Source organism: Carassius auratus, chromosome 46 (genome assembly GCF_003368295.1).
Source record: "Carassius auratus strain Wakin chromosome 46, ASM336829v1, whole genome shotgun sequence".
NCBI classification, from domain to species: Eukaryota; Metazoa; Chordata; class Actinopteri; order Cypriniformes; family Cyprinidae; genus Carassius; species Carassius auratus.
The window spans coordinates 5911831-5939365 of NC_039288.1; the positions used below are offsets into that span (position 1 = coordinate 5911831).

The window sequence follows — 27535 nt, forward strand, 5'->3', positions numbered from 1 at the left end:
CCGTTAGCATTGCTGCATGGACTGGAAAAGCCATTGTTGATACTGGGGCAAGTTACACACTCATTCGTGAAAGTCTAATGAAACCGCTCACATCAGCAGAGCAGCTTCATTCATGATCTCGTAGTCCTCTCTACCTAGCAAATAGAGAAGCAGAGATTCCATTAGGATGGATGAATACCACCATACAACTCCATGACCAAGACTTCACTATACCTGCTGTTGTTTTGTCATCACAAGCCCTCGCCTATGCTGTAGTCCTGGCATTGGACTTTATTTTCTTTGGTGGAATGCAACTTAATGTCTCAGATCAAAAATATTCTTTCAAGTTTGCCCCTGCAAAAGAGTACCCCTTTCAACCAGGTAATGCCAGTGTGCCAATGGTGAGTCCCCAATGTGAATACCTGCAACAGAAGAAATCAACACAGAATCTGTCCCTGTTGAGTTCTGTTCCACCTCCAGTTTCCCAAATGTTAATACACCCACCTGACCTTATGGACGAAAAATGTTTAATAGAAAATGCAGTAAATGAAGCTCATTTACCTCCAGATGGTAAACAACAGTTGCTCCACATCCTGAAAAGCAACCCTCAGGTATGTACTCTCCGGACTGGACGCACTGATTTATACCACTTGTCAGGTACCCATTAAGCTAAAACCATACCGTTTGTCCCCTGTTAAGCAACTTTCCATGGAGGAACAGCTTGAGGAGATGTTGATGAAAGGAATTGTTGAGCCATCCCACTCTGGTTGGGCCTCCCCAGTGGTCTTGGTACCCAAAAAGGATGGCAAACTTAGATTCTGTGTGGACTACAGAAAGGTTAATTCTGTAACTGAAAGTGATGCTTACCCTCTTCCAAACATTACAGAAATCTTGGGGTCACTCTCTGGAGAGGCTATTTTATCCACTATTGACCTCAACAGTGGTTATTGGCAGGTAGCAATGGATCCCAATAGCAAAGCCAAGACTGCCTTCATCACTCCTGCAGGTCTCTTTCAGTTTAATGTTATGCCGTTTGGTCTCAAAAATGCTCTGGCCACTTTCCAGAGACTTATGGAAACAGTCCTGGGGGAACTAAGGAGAAAAATATGCTTTGTCTACATAGACGATATAATCATTCACTCACCTTCAATAACTCAGCACTTTCATGACCTTCAGACTGTCCTCCACAGATTGGAGACTGCTGGTCTAACTATTAATTTGAAGAAGAGCAAGTTCTGTCTTCAAGAAATCACCTTTTTAGGACATGTTGTAACCATTCACGGCATCTCAGCAGACCCATGTAAGACTGAGGCCATTCATTCCTACCCCTCGCCTAGAAACCTGAAGGAGGTTCAAAGGTTTCTTGGACTGGCTGGGTGGTATCATCGGTTTGACCCGAACTTTTCAAGGATAGCCGAACCCCTCAACTCACTAAAAAAGAAAGCACATCAGTTTGAATGGACAACTACATGCCAACAAGCATTTGAGCAGTTAAAGTCGTGCCTCACTTCACCACCCATCCTTGGCCATCCAGATCTTCAGCTCCCCTTCACTGTTTACACCAATGCCAGTGACACTGGTTTGGGTGCTATTCTGGCCCAACGGAAAGAACAGGGCAAAGAGGAGGTCATTTCCTATGTGAGTAGAACCTTAACAGGAGCTGAACTTAATTATACAGCAACGGAAAAAGAATGTCTGGCAGTCATATGGGCTTTGGAAAAATGGCAACACTACCTGGAACACAAACTCTTCATAGTTGTCACTGACCACTCTGCACTACAATGGGTCATGGGTTCTCCCAAAACCACCAGCCGACTCATCCGTTGGGTCCTGCGCCTGCAAAAATTAGATTTTATCATTGAGTACCGAAAAGGGAAACTCAATGTAGCCCCAGATGCGTTATCTAGGTCCTCCCCAATCTCGAGCTGCAGTCTGTACACCAGCCACAAGGAGTCAGACATGCCATTCTCAGATGTTGTCCTGTGGGAGGAACAGCACAAAGATCCTGAGGTTACAAAACTATTGCAAGCAGTTGCAGAGAACCGTGCCAGTTTGATGGACCAATATGAAGTTGTTGAGGACAAATTATATCAGAAAACGTACCCACCAAATAACCAGTTGCACTACCGAGTGTATGTACCCAGTAGTCTTCGACCCTGTCTGTTGCAGCACTACCACTCCAGTCCTCTCAGTGGCCATGGAGGAATCTACAAAACATACAAACGACGACGGTCTGACGTGAAACATCATGTGAAAACCTGTGTGAAATGTAAAATAATAAAACATGACAATCAAAAGCCGGCTGGGAAACTGCAGCAAACCACTATCACTCACCCAAACCAAATGCTGGGAGTTGACATCATGGGACCACTACCAAGAAGTACAAACCAGAATGAATACCTGCTTGTGTTTGTTGATTATTATTCCCGATGGATTGAGTTGTTCCCCATGCGCAAATCCACTGCCCAGAATATTGCCTCTATCTTCAGAAAAGAAGTTCTGACTCGATGGGGTGTTCCAGATTATCTCCTCTCAGACAGGGGTGTTCAGTTTGTCTCCTCTGTGTTCAAAGAACTGTGTGAGAATTGGCAAATTACTCCCAAACTGACTACAGCCTACCATCCGCAAACCAACATGACTGAAAGAGTAAGTCGGACCCTCAAGAATATGATTTCAGCTTATGTGGATGAAAATCACAAGAAGTGAAACCAGTTCTTACCTGAGTTTCGATTCGCCATAAATTCAGCCATACAAGAAACCACTGGACTGTCCCCAGCAGAGCTATAGCTTGGCAGAAAACTTCAGGGTTCAATGGACAAGATGCTCCATGGGGCTAATTTAACCCCAGACGCTGCTTCCTACGATGTGGTCCATCATCTTCATCACTTACAAGCCCAAGCCAAAGAAAACAGTAGGAAAGCAAAATTGAGACAACTGAGAAATTACAACAAAAATAGAAGAGATTTAACATTTAAGAACAAGGATCGTGTATGGTTACGAAACTTCCCACAGTCCAGTGCACAACATAATTTTAGTGCAAAACTAGCCCCAAAGTGGAAGGAACCTTACCGTATTCTGAAGCAGCTGGGTCCTCTGAACTATAAAATAGCCCTGGAAGACACCGGAGAAGATATCCGTACAGCACATGTCTGTAATTAAAAAATGTGTTTTCCAACAGCCGAGGAATTAGACTCCCAGGAAACCCAAAAACTCCTTGACCTGTTTCAAGAAGCTTCTGATGAGGAACAAGAATTTCTAGGTATCGAATAAATTCTTTCTTTTAAACAACTATGGGTTGTTTTCTTCAAGGGAGGGAGAGTGTGGCAGTGGAAACTTCGGCCAATGTACCTTTTAGTTTACTTTCGTTTCCAATTGAAATGATTTAGGCGGAGTTTTCAGTTAACAGCGGAAGAATAGAGGATATAAAGAAGATGTGACGTACCTGAGAGAGGCTCGTCATCAAAGTTTGCGTGGAAGGTTTACTGTTGCATGTTTCGGATTTAATGGATTCCAGTGAAGAGAAAAAGTACGGCCGCTTTGAGTATTATTCCCTGTAAATGATGTTTGAGCAGCATGGAGTTTGACTAAACTTAAGCATGACGTTTCCAGACCGTCTATATGGATGGAATGTCCAATGAAATGCAGCCCGTTTATCCTCCTGTCCTAGTGTCTGATGACGACATGCAACCTCAGCTTCCTTCTCATTTGCAAACCTGGTCAGTAGCCTACTTGTACGCCACCCCATTTCATACATTACTTCATACATACCCACTCACATTAAATTCCCATCCATGTATTCTGTATGTTTATTTTATTTTCATGATTAGCAAGGCAGGAAAACATTAATTCTACCTGAAGGAAGACGTATTTCATTGAGCTAATGCTGTTAAATAGAGAGAGAGAGAGAGAGAGAGAGAGAGAGAGAGAGAGAGAGAGAACCTAGTCTAGGGCTATTCTTAAACTTGGAGCTCATTGTATTGAAGTACAAATCCAAACACCAGAAATGTTATGCATTTTATGAATAATGAAATGTTATGTAAAGTATGCATTTTATTTATTCACATGCTGTATGGTTGAAATAATATTTTAGTTCACAACTTTAAGTTCCATTGTTAAAAAAAAAAAAAATGATTTATTGGCCAAAGTTTTCATAAACCCTCAGTTGTTATGCTCTAAAATCCAATGCCAAAAAAAAAAAAAAAGCAAACGAAAATAGGTGATTAATACATTAAAATTAAACCTATACACGATTAAATTTTTTTTTCTCTCACAAACTTAATTTATTTTCTAGCGTGTTTTTTAGAAAACATGCAGCAAATGAAAAAAGGCGATTGATCCGTTAAAATGTGTTACTCTGGGTTAACAGTAATTATAAGTATTATATACTTCAGAGCAGAGCCTGCATGGGCCTAATCTAGGCTATTTTTTTGTTTTGTTTTTTTCATTGCATCTGAAAATGACTTCGTTCATTGCATTCACTTCACACCCTCTGGCGCAGATCCCCCTCTCTCGTTGCTCAGCTGTGGAAGATTTTAAATGTTTGATATAAAGGTTCCTGTCCCATTTTATACAGGAGTTTTTCATGTAAAAAATCGAATTATATTAACACAAGTTCATTTAGGCTAATTAACATGCACTGTGACATTTTACCATTTTTAATTTATAAACTCCTTGATATTTAAAAGTTAGTTTAATAGTATTTAAATTCAAGTTTAAAAATAGGTTTTAACGGCTAAATACCAACAACCATACTGCATGTGAATAAATAAAATGCATACTTTTTATAACATTTCATTATTCATAAAATGCATAACATTTCTGGTGTTTGGTTTTGTACTTCAATATAATGAGCTCCAAGTTTAAGAATAGCCTTATACTGGTTCTCTCTCTCTCTCTCTATTTAACATCATTAGCTCAATAAAACACGTCTTCCTTCAGGTAGAATTAATGTTTTCCTGCTTGCTAAATGTTGAGGTCATGATCAATAAGTTGTATTCGCCTCAATCTGATTCAGTAAAGTCGAACCGCAGACAGTGAAGCCTTGGAGACCCACGTGCTGTGAGGCGGGAACAGAGGATTCCGCTTGGTCTTAAAGGTTTCCGCAAACTTCCACGATCACAAATAACAATGATTTTTGTAAAATAATGATTTATTATTAATTGATGATTTGTTATTATCATTATGGTCTTATGAAAATAATAATGTGGGCTGCGAGAATATAATGAATACAAAGAGTAGTGCTGCTGAGTGCAGGCATTTTTCAGCCCAGTAACACACCTTTCCTCAGAGCCAAAACACAGACCGAATTCTGTTCAGCTGGAGGGGGTTGGGTTTTTGGGGTTAGTTATGTGTGGCTTGTGGGGGTCGAGATAAAGTTGTGAATTGCTCTTTCATATGGACAGTGTCTTATGAGGCTTTTAAAGTTGCTGGACCGGTTTATATAGGACTGTTGTTTTGGTTAAGACAAAAAAATGGTCTGTCCCTACGTAAGATTTTTCTAGTTCTAGTCGTCCATTTGTTAGTTCAGTTTCAGTTTTATTGTCATATGCAAATTCGTACAGAGTACCACAGCAATGAAATACAATGTGCCTCAGCACTCTTTCAGCACCAGTCAATAAATAAGATAGAATAGAATAGAATAAAAAATTTTTTTTTAAAAACATACGCTCAAACCTCAGCCCTCCTTGCTCTTACACTATCGTTCAGTATCCTTACAGCCTGTGGATAAAAACTGTCCCTAAAACGTGACGTACGTGTTGGGATGCTCTGCCAACGTCTCCCTGATGGGAGTTGGGAGAAGAGACTATGTGCCGGATGACTAACATCCTATATAATTCTCAGTGCCTTCACAGTGCTGCGTTTCCAATTAATATCCTGTAGTGATTCCAGTGGAACCCCAATAATTTTTGATGCAGTTTTAACCACCTTTGTCAGAAGATTCAATTCACTTGAAGTAGCCCTTCCAAACCACACTGTAATATTACCTGTCAGTATACTCTCAATTGTACAACGGTAAAATTTCTTTAAAATATTTAGAGACATACCATATTTCTTAAGACACCTCAAGAAGTAAAGCCTCTGGTGAGCCTTCTTAATCGCACAGGTAATGTGGAAAGACCATGAAAGGGAGTCTGAAATATGAATGCCTAAAAACTTAAAAGTATTAACAATTTCAACTGCAGAGTTATTGATGTAGACAGGTGTATGTGTGGGTTTATTTCTTCTAAAATCTATGATGACCTCCTTAGTTTTCCCCACATTCAGGGACAAATTATTTCTTCGGCACCACATGATCAAATTACTCACCTCATCCCTATAGGCAGTTTCATTATTGTTGTCAATAAGTCCTAAAATGCAGTCTGCACACCGAAAAATACTGCTCCATACAAAAGTGTATTTAATTATTTACAAGGCAACGTTTCGACCCTCAGGTCTTCATCAGGCACAATCTCAATAAGTGAGGAACACCTTTAAATACATAACAGGTGCTCACCTTAATTAGACTTCCTCACTTAGAAGTCATGTGACAGAAACAAATCATGTGACAGAAACAAATCATATGACAAACACTCAAAAAACAACATCAAATAACTTGAAAATCATATAACAAACACTCAAAATGCAGCATCAAATAACTTGAAAAAAACAAACGTATGAAAATATTTATAGAAATGGCTTGATATCAAAATCCTCATTCAACCCTAATGGTGACAAAGTATTTAGAGAATAAATCCAAAAACATTCTCTCTGTAATAATTTCTTCTCATAGTCTCCACCTCTTGATGGTTTAGTTACCTTTTCTATACCGATGTACTTTAACACACTGACATTATGACCCATTTGCCTAAAATGAGACGCAATGGGACTGCGCATATCACCGGTCCTGATGTTGCTGCGATGTTCACAAATACGAATACGTAATTGTCTGGATGTTTTACCCACGTAGGCAAGACCACACGGGCAGCGAATTAAATAAATAACATGGGTTGAAGCACATGTGATAGTGCCTCGTATCGGAATGTCGCGACCAGTGCGTGGATGACTAAAAGAATTACATTTGTGTGTGAAAGCGCACTGAGCACAATTGCCACACCTGTAGTTACCTGGAGGAAGAGATGGAATACCTTTCATGCGTGCAGGATATTCAGATTTTACCAACCAATCACGGAGGTTATTTTGACGTTTAAAAACTAATTTAGGACTGTTTTTAAAAACGCCAGACAAACTAGGATCACTAGAAATAATATGCCAGTGTTTTTTTAAAATTCTACGAAACTCCGCACCCAAAGATGAGTACTTCGTTGTGCAAATGGGAGCATTGAAGGCCTGCGTTTTGTTGTTACTTTTGTTTTGTAAACACTGCATTTGAGATGTATCATTCAACTTCTGTTTGGCATTTTTTATCCATTCCATACGGTAACCACGATTCAGAAATCTTTTAGTTAACTGATTAGATTGGTAAGTGTAAGATTCATCCGTGCTGCACAGTCTACGCACACGTTTAAACTGACTGATAGGCAAACTCTTAACTAAAGGTCTAGGATGGAAACTATCCCCTCTCAAAATGGTATTTCGATCCGTAGGTTTACGATATAGATCGGTATGAAGTTTGCCGTCACATTTGTATACTCTAACATCAAGAAAACTGATGCTAACAGAGTCATATTCCATAGTAAAATTCACATGCTCATTCCTTGAATTAAGATAATTTAGAAATAACATCATCTCTGCAGGTGTAGCCTTGGTAATCATAAAAATGTCATCAATATACCGTTTGTAGAACAAAATCTTAGGAAAAAAGAAATTTGACTCATTCAAAATAAAATCATTTTCAAAAATTCCCATATACAAGCAAGCATAGTTTGGTGCCATTTTACTACCCATTGCAGTACCTTTGATTTGTAAATAAAAATCGTCCTGAAAACGAAAAAAGTTCTTAGTTAAGACAATGTTCGCTAAGTCCAATAAACATGCTGTGCTGGGTTTTTCATCTGCAGGTCTTTTTGTTAGAAATTGTTCTAAAGCACCTAAACCATCAATGTGAGGAATTACAGAGATCACCAAACAACTTGAGTCTACAAAATTGGAGACTAAGAAAATGGAGATTCAACTCGGTGAAATGGTGACTAAAAGTAAGCTTACTGAGTTTAAAAAAGACTTGGAACGTCAACGTGCTGAGATATCTAAAGAGATTAGAGCAATTAAACGTACTAAGTTTGCGAGAGACAATGCTGATTACCAACAAGGCAAGATCTATTTTTGGAAGGACGGAAAACCTGAATCTAATATGTTCCATCGGAATCGGGCGGCTACTGCTGGTTTTCGCACACGCCAACAACATGGTAATAGATCCCTGGCTTCTTCTACCTCTTGTGATTCTGACTCAGATTCTGTTGTACGATGGCGAAATGGCTCCACTTTTTTGGGCCGTACCCAGCCCGACAATCAACGTATAGATCGAAGATTAAATCGACCAAGAAGAGGTGCAGAAGGGGCAAGAGAAAAACACTTCTCTCTACCTCCACGGATGACAAGGAGCAACCAGGGGCCACACTGATGAACTTTTCAGATAAGTCTCTTTCTAGCTCTTGCATTTCTGCTTTGAGTAAGGGTCTTTCTTTTGTTCCCACCACTGAGGCTAATGATTTTGATACTATAATTGACTTTCAAAAATTTTTTAGAACTTTGAGACTTCGCGAATTCTTTGGCACGAATGAACAGTCGCTTCCTTCTAACGAAGTATCATCTGCTACCACACAGGACAGCATCACTATTGAACAGTCCACCACTCGTCTCCCTTTTAAAAGAAAGTCTACTTTTATTCCACCTAAGAATAGGAATTCATCCCTTGATACCTATTGTAGACTTGTGGAATGTGATGTAAAGACTGCTCTTAAGAACAAAAGGCAGTATAAGGTTTACAACAACTTGTCGAAAAAGGAGAGGGATGCTTTACTTGATCTTGGCAAAGATAATACGGTGATAGTGCGTCCTGCAGATAAGGGTGGCGCGATTGTACTTCAACGTGCTTCGGATTATGAACAAGAGATTCGTAGACAATTGAATGATCATATTTTTTATCAATCTTTACCTGCTGATCCTACCAATAAATTTAAAACCTGCATTGACTCCAAGTTGTTATCCCATTTTGAGAATGGGGAGTTTAGCAAAAATGAATATAATTTCCTTAAGGTAGACTTTCCAATAATACCCATTATATATACTCTGCCTAAGGTTCACAAAGGATTAGACACCCCTTTAAAAGGCCGTCCAATAGTGAGTGGCATTGGTAGTCTTACTGAAAACATCTCCTCTTATGTGGATTATTTTATAAAACCTTTTGTACCAATGTTGTCTTCCTATGTCAGAGACTCTATGGATTTTATTGAATCACTATTTTGTGTTGATTTTGCTATAGATGATGTGCTCTTGGCCACCTTTGATGTTCAGAGCTTATACACAAATATTCCTCACATTGATGGTTTAGGTGCTTTAGAACAATTTCTAACAAAAAGACCTGCAGATGAAAAACCCAGCACAGCATGTTTATTGGACTTAGCGAACATTGTCTTAACTAAGAACTTTTTTCGTTTTCAGGACGATTTTTATTTACAAATCAAAGGTACTGCAATGGGTAGTAAAATGGCACCAAACTATGCTTGCTTGTATATGGGAATTTTTGAAAATGATTTTATTTTGAATGAGTCAAATTTCTTTTTTCCTAAGATTTTGTTCTACAAACGGTATATTGATGACATTTTTATGATTACCAAGGCTACACCTGCAGAGATGATGTTATTTCTAAATTATCTTAATTCAAGGAATGAGCATGTGAATTTTACTATGGAATATGACTCTGTTAGCATCAGTTTTCTTGATGTTAGAGTATACAAATGTGACGGCAAACTTCATACCGATCTATATCGTAAACCTACGGATCGAAATACCATTTTGAGAGGGGATAGTTTCCATCCTAGACCTTTAGTTAAGAGTTTGCCTATCAGTCAGTTTAAACGTGTGCGTAGACTGTGCAGCACGGATGAATCTTACACTTACCAATCTAATCAGTTAACTAAAAGATTTCTGAATCGTGGTTACCGTATGGAATGGATAAAAAATGCCAAACAGAAGTTGAATGATACATCTCAAATGCAGTGTTTACAAAACAAAAGTAACAACAAAACGCAGGCCTTCAATGCTCCCATTTGCACAACGAAGTACTCATCTTTGGGTGCGGAGTTTCGTAGAATTTTAAAAAAACACTGGCATATTATTTCTAGTGATCCTAGTTTGTCTGGCGTTTTTAAAAACAGTCCTAAATTAGTTTTTAAACGTCAAAATAACCTCCGTGATTGGTTGGTAAAATCTGAATATCCTGCACGCATGAAAGGTATTCCATCTCTTCCTCCAGGTAACTACAGGTGTGGCAATTGTGCTCAGTGCGCTTTCACACACAAATGTAATTCTTTTAGTCATCCACGCACTGGTCGCGACATTCCGATACGAGGCACTATCACATGTGCTTCAACCCATGTTATTTATTTAATTCGCTGCCCGTGTGGTCTTGCCTACGTGGGTAAAACATCCAGACAATTACGTATTCGTATTTGTGAACATCGCAGCAACATCAGGACCGGTGATATGCGCAGTCCCATTGCGTCTCATTTTAGGCAAATGGGTCATAATGTCAGTGTGTTAAAGTACATCGGTATAGAAAAGGTAACTAAACCATCAAGAGGTGGAGACTATGAGAAGAAATTATTACAGAGAGAATGTTTTTGGATTTATTCTCTAAATACTTTGTCACCATTAGGGTTGAATGAGGATTTTGATATCAAGCCATTTCTATAAATATTTTCATACGTTTGTTTTTTTCAAGTTATTTGATGCTGCATTTTGAGTGTTTGTTATATGATTTTCAAGTTATTTGATGTTGTTTTTTGAGTGTTTGTCATATGATTTGTTTCTGTCACATGATTTGTTTCTGTCACATGACTTCTAAGTGAGGAAGTCTAATTAAGGTGAGCACCTGTTATGTATTTAAAGGTGTTCCTCACTTATTGAGATTGTGCCTGATGAAGACCTGAGGGTCGAAACGTTGCCTTGTAAATAATTAAATACACTTTTGTATGGAGCAGTATTTTTCAGTGTGCAGACTGCATTTTTGTATTTATTGATTGCATATCCAGTTGTCTTGCACCTGGCCCAAATTTGGGTTCATGTGATGTGCACACCACTTCTGTGTGTTCTGTCAATAAGTCCTACCACTGTAGTATCGTCTGCAAATTTCACAATACTATTTGTGAGATATTTTGCAATACAGTCATAAGTATACAGACTATATAATAAAGGACTAAGACAGCAACCTTGAGGTGCTCCGGTATTTAACACTATTGGGGCTGAGTATGTAGTGCCTACTCTAACTGTCTGAGAACGGCCTGTTAGAAAGTCCTGTATCCACCTGCAGATGGAAGTACAGAGGCCCAGGTCTAACAGCTTAGGTATTAAAATGGAAGGTCTGATGGTATTGAAGGCACTGCTATAATCAACAAACAGCATCCTGACATACGTATCCCCTACCCTCTAGATGTTAAAGTGCAGAATGTAAAACCAATGATACAGCATCGTCCACAGCTCTATTTGATCTATATGCAAATTGTAATGGATCCGTGAAGACAGGAATGCAGTTGTTAATATATGATTTCACAAGCAGTTCAAAGCACTTCATTATCGCAGAAGTCAAGGCTACAGGTCTAAAATCATTCATACAGGTGGCAGTTGTTTTCTTAGGCACAGGAATTATTATAGATTTTTTTAAACAATTCGGAACCATACAAAAAGAGAGTGACAGGTTATAGATATCAGTAAAAACAGATGCAAGTTGACTACAACATGTCCTTAAGACACGCGGAGTAATGCCATCAGGCCCAGCAGCCTTCCCAATTTTCACAGCTTTAAAAACTTTACAAGTATCGGCAACTGAGACCTGATATGTTTGACTGCCAAGGGTAACCCCATTGGGAGATGATATGTCTGTGTGTATGTTCCCATATGAAGGTACTTTAACATGCACATCCCCAGTTGGAGATGTTCCCCGCGTCAATGCCTCAGCAGCGCAATCAAAACGAGCATAAAAGTTGTTCAGGTCATTTGGGAAAGAAGTAGAGCTGGTTATGACGCCGCTAGGTTTGGCCTTATAGCTGGTGACCACTTGTAGGCCTTGCCAAACACGCCTAGAGTCCCCTTCAGAACAATATCGCTCTATCTTCTCCCGATGTAGTTTTGTAGCAGATTTAATTGCATTCCTAAGCTCGTATCTCGCGCTCTTGTAACGAGCATCATCCCCGGATTTAAAAGCAACTGTCCTCTCATGCAATTTCGCGCAAACATTTTTGTTTACCCACGGTTTTTCATTAGGGTAAACACAGAAAGTATGTGTGGGAATACAACTGTCCACACAGAATTTAACATAATCCGTAACTGCTTCAGTGTACTCATGCAAGGTAGCAGAATCACTAAAAACTGACCAGTCAGTAGAATCAAAACAATCTTGCAACTTAAGCTCACCTTCAGCAGTCCAGCGCTGTACTGTCCTCACCGTGGGTTTCTCCCTTTTTATCTCTTGCTTGTACATGGGGAGCAGTAGTACAGAGGAATGATCTGATTTCCCAAAGTACGGCCGGGGGATAGATTTATAAGCTCCCTTGATGGTTGAATAATAGTGGTCAAGAGTTTTGTTGCCTCTGGTTACACAGCTGACGTGTTGATAATATTTCGGTAGCACTGACTTCAAATTACAATGATTAAAGTCCCCGGCTACTATGGAGAGAGCTTGCGGATGCAGCCTCACACACCTGTTAACAGCGTCACAGAGCTCATCCAAAGCTGCCTTGGCGTTAGCTTGGGGAGGTATGTAAACTGCAGTGAGTAAAACTGATGGAAATTCTCATGGTGCATAAAACGGCCGACATTTGATGGTAAGCTGTTCAAGGACCGGTGAACAGGAGTTAGAGATCACTTCCGCGTCAGTGCACCACGAGTTGTTTACCAAAAAACACACACCCCCACCTTTCGATTTACCGGTCGTGTCCTTAGCTCGGTCCGAACGTAATACAGAGAAACCATCCAAGTGTACAGCACTGTCAGGATAATCCGATGTTAGCCATGTCTCAGTAAAACAGAACACACAGCAATTTCCCAGATCTCGCTGGACACTAACACGGCAGCGAAGCTCATCCATCTTATTGCTGATAGATTGGATATTTGCCAGCAGCATGCTTGGTATTGGAGGCCGTGTAGGTCGATTCCGTAGCCTCACCAGCAGTCCCCCGCGTCTTCCTCTCTTTCGCATATATCGCCTTTGATTTCCAGAGCGCCAGTTTTCTGATCTTTTGTTAATATCCACAGGTATCCTAGATGTTAAATACAGTTTTGGAACATTTTGCCTAATGTCCAATAAAGTCTGTCGATCATAAGTAATAGAGGAGGACATAGGCTGTATTATCAAATTAATAAATAAAATTAAAACTAACACTAAGTGCAGCGTGAGAGAGGCTCGTAGTGTGTCGCCATACATCGTGCCATCTTATATTGTTATATTCAACTAATCAGAGGTTTATATTAAATTTACATAATCAAATCTTAATATATTCCGCGCTCAAGCACATGCATTAAGTTTGCCACAAAGTTCATGCAGAAGTAGCCTAATAATTGTGAAAAATGACATTTTAATTATTTATTAATAAACAAATGTTTTCTTGTCTGCTGTAAGATGAAATTCACAGTGCTGGCTCTCTCCGACAGAGAAATGCAACATTCACAGACTGTTGAATGTTGAATATTAATGCGCCCTGTCATTAATGCGAATTAATAATTTTTGCACAAATATTTGCATATGAATATTAATTCACATTTTGCATTACAACGAAAATGATTTTTTACATGCAATTTTCTAAAATGAAACCAAACAAGATTTGTAATGAAGATAAAATAAATAAGAATAAAAGCTGCACATCTACCATCACACGTGGAGTGTATTTAAATGCAGCTGCATTTTTTTTTTTTTTTCATTAAATAATATGAAAGCAAGTAGGGCTGTGTGATAAATCGATTTTATCAATTAACTCGAATTTGTAATTTACATTGGTTTGTTTGAATGTTAAACATAGAATTCATGTTAAACATATTTAGCTATATGGCTTGATCATGTCAAAATGACTGCAATAGTCGACCGGGATGTTAAAGGCTATATGAGTTTGTCTGTTTCTTTTATTGATTATTTTTACTGATTAAAATAGAATAAAGGTCTTTCCAGCATTAAGGTAATAACATAACAGTTTTTTATCATCTTGTCTCAGTTATAAGTTTATAACTATATTAAAACTTGTTTTGAAAAATTTCTTTGTCATCTGAATATTGATTTTAAAATTGATTTAAATCATAAATCTGATTTTTTTTTTTTAGGCCATATGCTTTCGCCCAACACTAAAAGCAAGTAAAGAAGGCTCCCTTTAAAATCACTTAAATTGGGGACAGGATTCGAAAAGTCTTATGTGGTCATAAAAAATGGTCACACTCAGGGTCTTCGGGTCAAAAATGACCCGCCATCGGAAATGAATGGGAAATTGGCGAAAATATGAAAATACTGAGTTTTGTTTTTGTGTGTACAATCTACAAATCAGCCATGATGCAGAAAAAAAGCACACAACAGTGAAGGGGTGAATCTCTAAAACATCAAGAGTGCAAAACAGACAAAAAATTCACACACACACTTATACACACAAAAACACACGCACACACAAATGAAAGTGTGTCATTGCAAAAGCTAATTTTGGGAAATGTGTGAAATAAAAGCAATTATTCATCAATGTAAGAAATAAAGTGCACAGCAATGAAAGCATGAGGCTGTAAGCCATCAAGGTTGCAAAATATACACAATCACACACTTACACAAACACACAGACACTCACACACACACTCACACACATAGGGAAATAGACTGGTGAAACTGTAACAGAGAAATGTGAGAATATGTGAAATAAAATCAATGAATCAAATAAAGGGGAGACATTGGATCCAAAATGCAAAAGTCACACACACCATGTCTCTCTCTTGAACACACACAAACACACACACACAAGCACGTGCGCGCACACGCACAAACAGAGTAAGGTCAAAGGATGGAATTCTTCCCTAGTAACCTCCAGGCCTATTCGAGCGACCCATGCCCAGCGTGACACTTTTTTTATTTTTCTATTTCCATTTACACGTACTATTTGAAAATTATTATACGTTTGCTGTTATTTTAGTTTTTGGTTCATAATTGCTGTTGGCAATTTTGAAGAGTTACTGTTCATTGAATTGCAAAAAATAATTTTAATGGAGATGTTTATAATAAAAGGTCAATAAAAATATGTTATGATTGAAATAATGTAATTTTTGTATTAAGTTAGAATTAAAACAATGGGTAACAAAATGCTTTCCATTTGTTCTCTTTCTAGTGCAATGTTCAGGTTTGACTGTATAAGTAAAACTGGCACTTGAAATGAACATTTAAACCAACCAAACAAAAACAAAAACTTGACAAAAATAGTCTTTGGGAATCTGTGATTATATATTAAAATCCACAACCTGAAATGAATAGGCAAATATGTACAAAAATCACTAGAATTCACAAGCCTTTCTACAGAGAGCTGTAAATTTTCTATAGTGGTAAAAATGTGCTATTGCATGAGGAATTTTTTCAGGCTCCTATATTTATGTTCAGTTATTTCACTTTAATAGCCTGGAAAAGGACCTGCACATTGCCATTACAGTAAAATGACTCAACCTAAGCATAGGCGCTTGATAAAAATCCTAATTTTAGATGAAAATTTCAGATGGCATTTAGAGGTTTTTGCATCTGAACTCTTCATATATATATATATATATTAGGGGTGTAACGGTTCACAAAATTCACGGTTCGGTTCGATACGATACACTGATGTCACGGTTCGGTTCGGTTCGATACGTTTTAGATACAGCAAAATGTAAAAACATCTCAACTTTTCAGAATGCCGCAAGCGCACCGCGGGTCATGTGACAAGAACCAACCAATCAGCTTCATCCTTTCCCGTAACAACGTTGAGAGCTCAGCCAAGATGAAGGATCAGCTGATCATAGTTGTACATGGATTGCAATTTTGAAATAAATTTAGTAGCAGAGCTACTGCAAGCGATTTTTAGAGCTGCAAATCCATTTATCCTTCGCTGAAATTTCCGCGTCTCATGGAGAGAGCACGTCATTGTTGCTTAGCAAAGACAGACGCCTCATGAGCGCTTCTGCCCGAGCGCTTTGGAAAGGAGGAGAAAGACGCGCTTAGCGTTTTCCATGCGTTTTTAGGCACGATATGTGAACGGCCCCTAAGGCGCTCGCTCACTCAGCACGCGCTGAAGGCTCGTTGCAAAATGTCGAATGCATTTAACAGACCAGAAATATAAGATCCTAAAATAACCAACAGGTCTGGTGTTTGGGTTGGATTCCCTGTAAGCTATAGTGTCTAAATGCTGCAGGGATAGTTTGCTGCGTGCATGTTTCTCCTTTTTTTTCGTCTTTTCCCAGATAGTACTGACGCACATATCCCAGATATTCCCGCTGGTGTTTTTTTTTTTTTTTTTGTATTCCCGCTGGTGTACCCTGTCATGTTGCAGATGCGACATACCGTTGTTTTTTTATCCACCACTCTCTTGCCATCACCATTATAGCTTAAAGGGAATCCAAACTGCACCCAAACACCAGACCTGTTGGTTATTGGAGGATCTTCTCATTTCTAGTCTGTTAAACGCATTGGCTATTTTGCAACGAGCCTTCAGCGCGTACTGAGTGAGCGAGCGCCTGCTGAGTAGCCTAACATAAACATATAAGATGGTGTTTTTTTCTTCTTCGGGAGTGTCAGGGGCGTTGCCTGTTACGTTGTTTGGGTTATTGGGCTACCTTGTTGAACGCATATCATTATATTTCTCTCTCTCTTTTTTTTTTTTTTTTTTTCAAATATAATTAAATACTCCAACGAACCGTTCGGTATACATAATGCGTACCGCGTACCGAACCGAAAGCGTCGTACCGAACGGTTCAATACGAATACGCGTATCGTTACACCCCTAATATATATATATATATATATATATTAGTGGTGGGCCGTTATCGGCGTTAACGTGCTGCATTAACGCGAGACTCTTATCGGGCGATAAAAAAAATATCGCCGTTAATCTATTCTCAAAGTTGAGTTGGGAGCTGGGTCTATACTAAGCAAGCTATGATGACTTTCACCTTGATATTTTATATAACCGACTGGCTGAGGCCTAAAAAGATGCTCAGGACAGTTGACGGGCCACTGCTGCGCATCGTCACGAAAGCTTATCTTTTTCAGGTGTTTTTAAGCCTTACCGCTTGTCGATTTAAACATTAAAGCATCCACAAGACACGGAAAAGCTGAACAGAGTAGCGCGTGCCATGTTAGGTGCGCACGAGAGAGAGAGAGCCGCGTATCACGGACAGCGACACTGAACCGAGCTCTCTTCTGCAAAGTTCTCCTCAAAGTCCCTCCTGCACTTAAACGAACAAATACAAATCGCAGTTTGAACAAAGAAAAAGATGTGAAAGAGCACAATTCAGCACCGCGGTGTTCTGGTGTTCTGGTGTTCAGGGCTGTAATGTTAATCCAAGAAAATGAAAGAAAGAAAATCACTCACTGCTTGACTACTTTGTAGTTTTAACAGTCAAACCAAAACGTATTCAGACACCAGGTATAATTTTTGATATATATAGCAAAACTATAATAATGTGAGAGATGTTGAAGGTGTCTGAATAAATGTAGGTTTGATTGTATATTTCATTTTTAAAATGAAGACTATCCAGTGCTTTTTTACATTTAATTATTTAGTTTCTGTACCTTGACACCTAAACCTGAAAAAAAAACTTAAACATTGTGTAAATAGCACAAATAAATAAAAATAAATGAACATACAAATTAAACAATTTCAAACAGGGCCCACTGGTACAACCTTCACCGGGTCCCCTCTGACCCCAGCTACGGCCCTGCTCACGCCTGTTTCACACATACTCCGTCTGCAGTGCGTATGCAGTCCGTGTGCATTATGAATGTGATGCAGCACGGACTCGATGCGCTTTCACACAGGATCGATGTGTTTTCACACAGTGTGAAACAGGTGTATGGTTGTTTGCACCTTGTGCAATGTGGAAATAGTTTACAGCTTTTTCAAGCAGTTTGTGATGCATTTTGGAAACAGGAGATGTACATTTCTAATGCACCATCTAGCTTGATAAACCCTTCTCAAAGACTTACTGTTTGTCAATTTTATTTTGGTAGCACACATTCTGAATGCACTTTGGCAGAATTCGAATGAGCCATTTTAATCTAGATTAATCTAGATTAATTTCAAGATCACAGTGAGATTAATGTAGATTAAATTAAATTAAAATTAATCTATGCCCACCTCTAATATATATATATATATATATATATATATATATATATATATATATATATATATATATATATATATATATACACATTTTCTATTATATTCAATGGGAAAAAAAATTATCATAATTATTGAATAAAAATTCATTATTATCATGAAATTCTCTCAAAACACCAAAAAAGAAAGAAAAAATATTATTGAACAAAAATACATTTGATTGATTTTACTGAAAAGAAGTATACCTTTTTCATCATTTTTGACCCGAAGGTCCTGAGTGTGACTCATAAATGAAGAACCCCAGAGGGTTAATAATGTTATAATGTACCAACAAGACATTTTTAGTTCCCTTCACTTTACAACAAATCCTTTAAACTGGCAAAGCTTAAATGAGTTTAGTTTAAACACATATTAATGTGTGCTGTTCAGATCTCATCAGCACACGGGTGATGACGGAATAAATGACTGCTCATATTCCAGAATACAGCATTCACATTGAACAAGAGTGAATGATTTGTCCAGGGTTTTTTTTTTTTTTTCCTCATCGCTATTGTTGTAATGTCTGGGAATCCAGAATGCACATCCATCAACAGACACATATATTAGCTGAACTCTGTTTGATGTACTTGTTATTTATAACAAACCATAATACAGATGTTTTATAAACGCGGTCCCAGCGCATGCCGATCCGTGTGTGGTGAACCGAATGGTTCGGTTTTTTGTCAGCGAACCGTGCAACCCCTAGTATATGTATAATTTTTTAATACAAAATTTTTTTTTTATTGATGTTTTGTTAATATTTAGAAAGCTTTTACGGCCAAATATACTGCAAAAAGAAAATCTTATAAGAAATGACACTTCGTAATGTTTATAAAATAACGTAACAGGTTCATGATTAAAAACAGATCATTAAAGAGCTGCAACAGACTTTAGACACACATTCAGTCACATGTACATACTCCCATAATACTTCATTCTCACTCTTTCAAGCCGACTTACAATAACAACCTCATTAAAAAAAAAAAAAAAACACATGGTTATGCACAAGACTCAAAACCACAGCCATACAGTCACTAAATTAATCTATAGCTCTCTTACTTCTCTTGTTTGCGTTCCGCACAGAGAGTTTGGTGTGAGAGCTAATGCCCTCAAAAAAGAGTCCTTCCATATTACCCTACTGAACTCAATGTCTTATGCCCCACTCAGGATATAAAACCCATGTGAATTCATAGAAAAAAATGAAGTAATGCAGTGTTTCTTTCACATTAAGATGATGTTTTCCTCTAATGGCTAATTTAAATACAAATTGCTTTCCCAAATCCCAATGCAACCAACTACTTTTTAAAATTTCACAAAATAACCTCTTAGAAATTCACCAGCACAATTAAAAAAGGTTAAGCATTTGTTTTACTGTTCTGTAGATTTTCAGGTTCCCTCTCTTAATTTTAACTTAATTTTATTTTATTGTGTTTTGCTGACATCATAAAAGCATGTTCATAGCAACATTTGCCTGTGCATGCTTCATAAAATGTAAACTTCTATTTGTATTGCAAAGTATTACAATGTAAATTATGTAATTATAGTAACACAAAACAAAATCCAAAAAACATACAAAAGTTCAAAGGTTTGGGGTCCATAAGATTTTTTATGTTTTTAAAAGTCTCTTCTGAAAAATTATCTAAATATCTATTATACAAAAATACAGTAGATACAGAAATTGTTAAAAAAATATTCAGATTTAAAGTAAATGTTTTTAAAATGTAATTTATTCTAGAGGTGGCAAAGCTACCTTTAGCTGTCTTCAGTGTCACATGATAATTCAGATATCAAACTCATATATTGAAGAAACTTTTTTTCTTGTTATAAATGTTGAAAACAGTTATGCTGCTTAATAATTTTGTTTAAACAGTACTTTTTTCAATATTCTTTTAAAAAATGGAAATGTAAAAAGAACAACATTTATTTGAAATCAAATTCTTTTGTAACATAATGGATGACTTTGATTAATTTAATGCATCCTAGCTGAATAAAAAAAAAAAAAAAACATACTGATCCCTGACTTTTGAACGGAAATGTATTACTATTCAGAAAAACTCTATATTTCAGATTCTGTCTCTTTCCCTGTCCTCAGCATCAGTGAAAGCTTCCTAACAGTAAAAGGTGCTGCCCTTTTCCTTCCATGTGGGAATGGCTCCTCTTCCTCCTCCTGCTCCTACAGATTCACAGCACAGCGCAGCAAACATGCAGGTAAGGGCGTTCGTTCGATGAAAATAAGCAATAAAGAAGCAATAAAAAGAATATGAATATTTATAGTTAATGAACAATTTGAACTTTTGGTGCAGGGGACCTTCAGCAGCACCTGCAGACAATGTTCACATTACTGCGGCCAGAGGACAACATCCGCCTGGTGAGCACCACACACACACACAGTAACTAGCCTGCCACCAAAACTTAGTGAATTGGCCATAGAGGGTAAATTTTGGGGCATGGTTTGACCAAAATCAGTCCACACTGCATAAATCCGTCACACATAAGAATTACCAAAATGGGCATGTAAATACTGCTTAAAATAATGATACTATGTTTTTCTAACTTAAATCTCTACTTTCTCTAAAGGCTGTGCGGTTGGAGAGCGCATTCCTGCAGTGCACCCGTTACATGGTGGTGGTCTCCACTAATGGCAGACAGGACACAGAAGAGAGTGTGGTCCTGGGCATGGACTTCAGCCCCTCCGACAGGTTTGTTTGTGTTTCTACTTTTACTTTTAATTTAAACCAATCAAATAAATTAACAAGAAATTATTACATTTTATGTTTGTTGCAGTTCCTGTTCCATTGGCATGGTGCTTCCTTTGTGGAGTGACACACGGATCCACCTGGATGGTGATGGGTAGGTGTGGCAAATTAGACAAAAACTGAGACATCTGACTCTTCCTGCAGGTACTTCAGATAGTGTTTCACTCCTTTGTTTTCTTCACAGGGGTTTTAGTGTGTCTACAGATAACAAGATACACATATTCAAGCCTGTATCAGTCCAAGCTATGTGGTGGGTGGCTTTACTTTTTTTTCCAGAGATTCATTAAATATAAATAATAATAAAAAAAAATAATAATGGACCCACTTTATATTAAGTGGCCTTAACTACTATATACTTACATTTTAATTAATAATTTAGTACAATGTACTTATTGTGTACATACATGTTTTTACATTGTACTTATATAAAAAAACCTACATGTAATTACATCTGTATTTAATTTCTGTAATAACATTTATAATTACACTGTTGACCCATACTTTACACATTAACCCACCCTTAAACTTACCCATACCTCCAACCCTCTCCCTAACCTTTACCCCATCCCACCTCAATAGCAGCAAAAGTGTTTTACAATACAAAATGAACACAATAAGTACATTGCACTTATTTTTTTATGTAAGTACATAGTAGTTAAGGCCACCTAATATAAAGTGGGACCATAATAATAATTTAAAATACATTTAAAAAAAGTTTTTTTGTATCAATATTTTGAACACTTACTGAAATTTGTTATTATATGTTTTCATTCTGTCATTTAATCAAATACAGTTAGATATTTAAAAAATAGTCAGTCAAAAGCCTTTTCCCCTTTTTTCATGGAAATTTTTTATTGCTCCATTAACTTATTTTCTTTTTATTATTAATGTTATTTTATTTTCATAAAAAGAAAAAGTAAAAAAAAAGTAAAAATATGAATTATTGTTTTATTAAAGTATATATTTGTAAATAAATAAAATATAAATATCAGAGCTTATTGTCATTTAAATATTCAATTATTTATATCATCCATTGACTGTTAATTTGTTGCATGTGATCTAATATTGATACTGAGGTACTAAAGGCTGATATTGTACCATAGAAACAATTTAGGATCAGTTCAACCCTGATATGGTGGCATGTTTTGATATGGAGCACCTTTTTCTCCCAGGTCTGCCCTGCAGTCTCTTCATAAAGCCTGTGAAGTGGCTCGCTGTCATAGCTACTTCCCAGGCAGCCTGTTCCTGACCTGGGTTAGTTACTACCAGAGCCAGGTGTCTTCAGATCAGGCCCTCATCAATGAGTGGAATGCTATGCAGGACGTGCAGTCCCACCGCGCAGACTCACCTGTGCTCTTCTCAGAAGTGTGAGTACTAATTTGTGAATGCTCCTGCAATTTGAGCAAACGCAATTTTCATGCATTGTGGAACTTTAGATTTTAACACTTTCTCTAAATATGTCTAATAGATAATATAATATCTATTTTGCTTGCAGAGTTGTACCATTTAACGTGTTAGATTTGTTTTTCAGGTAATGTAAATGTTAACAGAATTTTGAAAGTGTTTATTTAATTAATTAACTAATTAATTTATCTATCTATCTTTTGCTTTGTGTCTCCAGGCCAACCGAGCGAGAAAGAACAGAGAGACTCATCAAGACTCGCTTGAGAGAGATCATGACGCAGAAGGACCTTGAGAACGTCACCTCTAAAGATGTATGATGCAAATACACATCCTGAATGAATTATTTATTCAGTAGAATCTTCTTACGTGTACTCAGCTCACACGTTGTACCTGCACAAACACTTTTTAGATCCGCACAGAGCTGGAGATGCAGATGGTGTGTAATCTACGGGAATTTAAGGAGTACATTGATAATGAGATGATCATCATTTTAGGGCAGATGGACAGGCCCACAGAGATTTTTGAGCATGTTTACCTGGTGAGAGTTATGTCACCAATACATTTTAATCATACATTTCAGTTATGTTGTACCATAAGTCATTTTTGAATTGCACATAATTATAGGGTTCTGAATGGAATGCATCTAATCTGGAAGAGCTACAAAACACCGGGTGAGTTTTGATGACATCCTTTGTCTATGAAACCACACATACCTTTAATACATGCAATAGAAGCTACTTTGCCAGACCGTGTAAGCCATGAACCTGTTATCTTTTATTATTCTCTTTGAAATCTGTTCCTGGTGTTAATGATTACACAGATTTTCGGTTATGTCTCTGTGTTTTCAGGGTGCAATACATCCTTAATGTGACGCGGGAGATCGATAACTTCTTTCCAGGCCTATTTGAGTACCACAATATCCGGGTTTACGATGAAGAGGCCACAGACTTGCTGGCTTACTGGAATGACACTTACAAATTTATCTCCAGAGCAAAGTAAGTATGAGTAACCTCCTAATGCTCACTTTGGAGTAAAACACACAGGTGTTCTAGCTGTAATTGTTATACAAAGATGTTTGTTAACAAAGAACTTGTGCTGTTTCTAAATACTTGTGCTGCATTTTTTATGTAAGAATTACATTTGCGAGATTCTACTCTGAATCATTTTGATATTACTCATAACTGCAAATCGATCCATCTATGACTTTGTTGTTAATGACAAGAAAATACTTTATCAATACATTAATTATATGGATGTATAAAAAAATCTGGACCATAAAAATTTGACAATAAAATAAATAACCGATAACTAATATAATTATATTAGTAATAATTATAATAAATATAAGCACAATATTATATTCAAAACATTAAACTAAAACAAAAAATAAAGTATAGTTTTCATAGATTGTATCAAAACATGGACGTAGTGTCCACGATGTTACCCGTGTTTTTCTGAAGAGTGTTTTTGAAACCTAAGGTGGCCATCGCCATCTTTGCAGCGCGTCACCGGGCTGGACAAATAGGCGGGAGCTGGTTGCTAAAACCACACCCACCTAGCTTGAAGGTGGTGACAGCAGCGGCAATCCAGCTGTCTCTTAAGTGACCACGCCCTTAATTATGCAGAACATTAAGGATTTATGCAATTTAAATGGATGGGTTATAAAAAATAATTGAGCGAGCATTAGATGATTAGATCAAAATAATCTAAATGTAAAAATATGAGAACTGAGCATTATGTCCAATATTGGTTCGGTATACAGGACATCCAATATTGACAGATACTAATAAATGAAAAAAGAAAACTCACTAATATCAGCCAATAACCAATATTCTTTCACTAATATCAGCCAGTAACCAATATTATTTAAATATTAATTAATATGAATTAATCTCAATATGCAATTTGCAATTATGATTATAATAAAATTGCATATTAAAATATGTTGGAGTATCTAACTCACTTCTACTGTGGAGGCCGTCGCCATTTTGCTTCGCCAGTTCTTTTAACATAACGTCACAACAGTAAAGTCGATTTTCATTTAAGCAGATTTCAAGGAATTTTACATATGAAAACTGGATGATAGAAAACTAATGAACAATACACTTGCTGGAAATCCAAATGATTAAGAACTTCAAATAACACCCATTACAAAACATTAAGGAATAATCATAAAGATAAACTATTAGGAATACTGAAGAACAGTTAAAATTACAGGTTCAATAAAAGTATGAACAGTTTAAATAAGGAACTTGACATTACAGTAATTCTGACATAATGTGAACACTGCATTAGTATAAAAGAACCAAAGATTCAGGTTTAAAGTCTCTCTTTCTCTCTGCTCCTTGGTTTCAGATAAAGTCTTAATTATAATTGATTGTTAACCTGTGTTTTTGTTTTGTTTCACGAAGAAATGTCATGTTGTCTTTACTAGCACCTCATCTATCTTTTAACATAAGACTTACATATTACCCACAGGAAAGCAGGGGCGAAGTGTTTGGTGCATTGTAAGATGGGAGTTAGTCGTTCAGCCTCCACTGTGATCGCATATGCCATGAAGGAGTATGGCTGGGACCTAAAGCAGGCATTTAAGTATGTTAAAGAGCGACGAGCCGTCACCAAACCCAACCCATCATTCATGAGACAGCTGGAAGAGTATCAGGGAATCCTGATAGCCAGGTAAATGTGTCATTTGAATGTGTGTAGTGTAGTGAATATCAGGAAATGTCTGTGTGCCTTCAAATATTTAAACGTACAAGTATGCCACTCATTCTAATGACCACAGACACGTTCACTTCCATTTTAATGACCTGTTTCTTTTCACAGTTGATTTATAGGGCTCTAATTGTATTCATTGAGAAGTTACATTGGCGGTTTGACCACATTCCACTTAGCATCTTTGATAATGTGCTTGCATTTCAAAGGTTGTAGGATTGTGCATATGGGCTCTGGTGTGGGTGGGTATGCATGTGCAACAATGCACTTGCACTTCCTGTAAAATCACTGAATGGGATTATTAATTTTTTTTAGGTCTGACAAAACCACTCAAGCTGTGAAAAGAGCAGTATTATACATGTTTGAAACATTTTTAATTAACATTAGTCTTATACCATTTCCATTCTCTTTCTGACCCATTATAAGCAGTTCAAACTTTTATTTGTAAAAGTTTATAATAAGAATAAATGTTTCTTGAGCAATAAATCAGCATATTAGATTGATTTCTGAAGAATCATGTGATGAGTAATGGCTGCTTTAAATTCAGCTTTGCCTTCACAGGAATAAATTGTATTTTAAAATAGAAAATAGTTGTTTTAAATGGAAACAATATTTTATATTATTACTGTTTTGATCAAATTAATGCAGCATTGTAAAGCATTTGAAAAATCTTACCAACCCAAAACTTTTGAACAGTAGTTTATGTTCATTGAAGCATGCTCTTTTATTTTGGTAAAGCAAGAAAATCATGATATGGACAATTAAAGATTAACAAAACTACCAGTGAGGTTTCAGTAGTTATTTACACGACAGTTGACATTTCTCTGTCATTTAACAGACTTACGCCACAAGCTGGCATGTTTATACTGCAAATAATGTGTTGTTACAGTCAATATTCAGAATCAGAATCAGAATGAGCTTTATTACCAGGTATGTTTACACAAACGAGGAATTCGTTTTCATGACAGAAGCTCCGCAGTGCAACAGAATGACAGCGACAGAACAAAAAAACACATAATAAAAGAATAAAAAATACAAATAAGTAGTATTCACTCAGCTGATAATGGCAGAGGGTGTAAAATAAGACATACTGTATGTGCTATGAGTGACTCTGCGCTCACCTGCAGAACAATGTTATAATTCATTAGTAGTTTGCATCAAAAACAGCATTTTTTTTTCACCAAAATATTAATACTTGTTATATAGATACACTGTGGAATTTCTGTGCTCACAATAATAACGAATAATTTACAATTTGTGCAGCCTGAAACATAAACAAAATTTTAAGAATTGCATTTTCTACTTAAAGCAGATGATCCCAATTAAAACTGGCCCAAACACAGCATAACATGCTGCATAAATCTTGAAAAAAATTCTCATAGTGATGTCACCTTGGCTAAAAACATGGAATCTTTTGAGCTCATGTTTATACACTGTGTGCAAGCATGCAAATTGACAAAGCCCATTTTACACTGCACGTCGGACCCGGCAAATTCCCGGAACATTGACAGGAAGATCAACGTTCGCGACTAAAAAAATATGTGCAAACTGTGATGAAGCATAGATCAGTTTGTTCCTCACTTTCTGCGCTGACGCCAAGATCGTTCGCCAGCTTCAGTAAAAGTATAACGTGCCTAACGTTATCGACTCGTACATTACATGTCTGACACGTGTTGTTACGGGATCTTTACGGGTTGTGTGTGAAAGCACACACATATCCCAGGTAATCACTGGCAGTGTGAAAGTGCAAAATCTAGCGACCCGGGAACAATTGCCGGAACAATTTACCCGTGTATTTGCCGGAATGGCAGTGTGAAAGGGGCTCAAGTGAGACAGGTTAGGTCTTAAGTGCACCATAAAAAAATAGAATACAACCGGAAAATATTTTACTGTAACGCGCTTAGAATTATCATCTGTAATTCTACTTTAAAGCTGCAGTCCGTAAGTTTTTCCTCTTTGTCGCTATCTGTTTGAAAACCTGGAATTGCAGTTTGATGTGAAATTATATTCCATGCATGGGTTGTGATCCAGTGCGGATGAAACTGTTTTGATGTGAATGTGTTGCAAAGTCACCGCACCGGTGTGGATATTCACTGTACTTAGTATTCGCAGATTCTAGCCTATGTCTTGGAATATATGACCCAAATAAGAATTTTCACCATA

General features: G+C 37.2%; 1 pseudogene; it reads left to right on the top strand.

Annotated features, from left to right (window-relative positions):
* Positions 1-27535, top strand: part of LOC113063982 (uncharacterized) — a 117836-nt pseudogene that overhangs the window by 81376 nt on the left and 8925 nt on the right.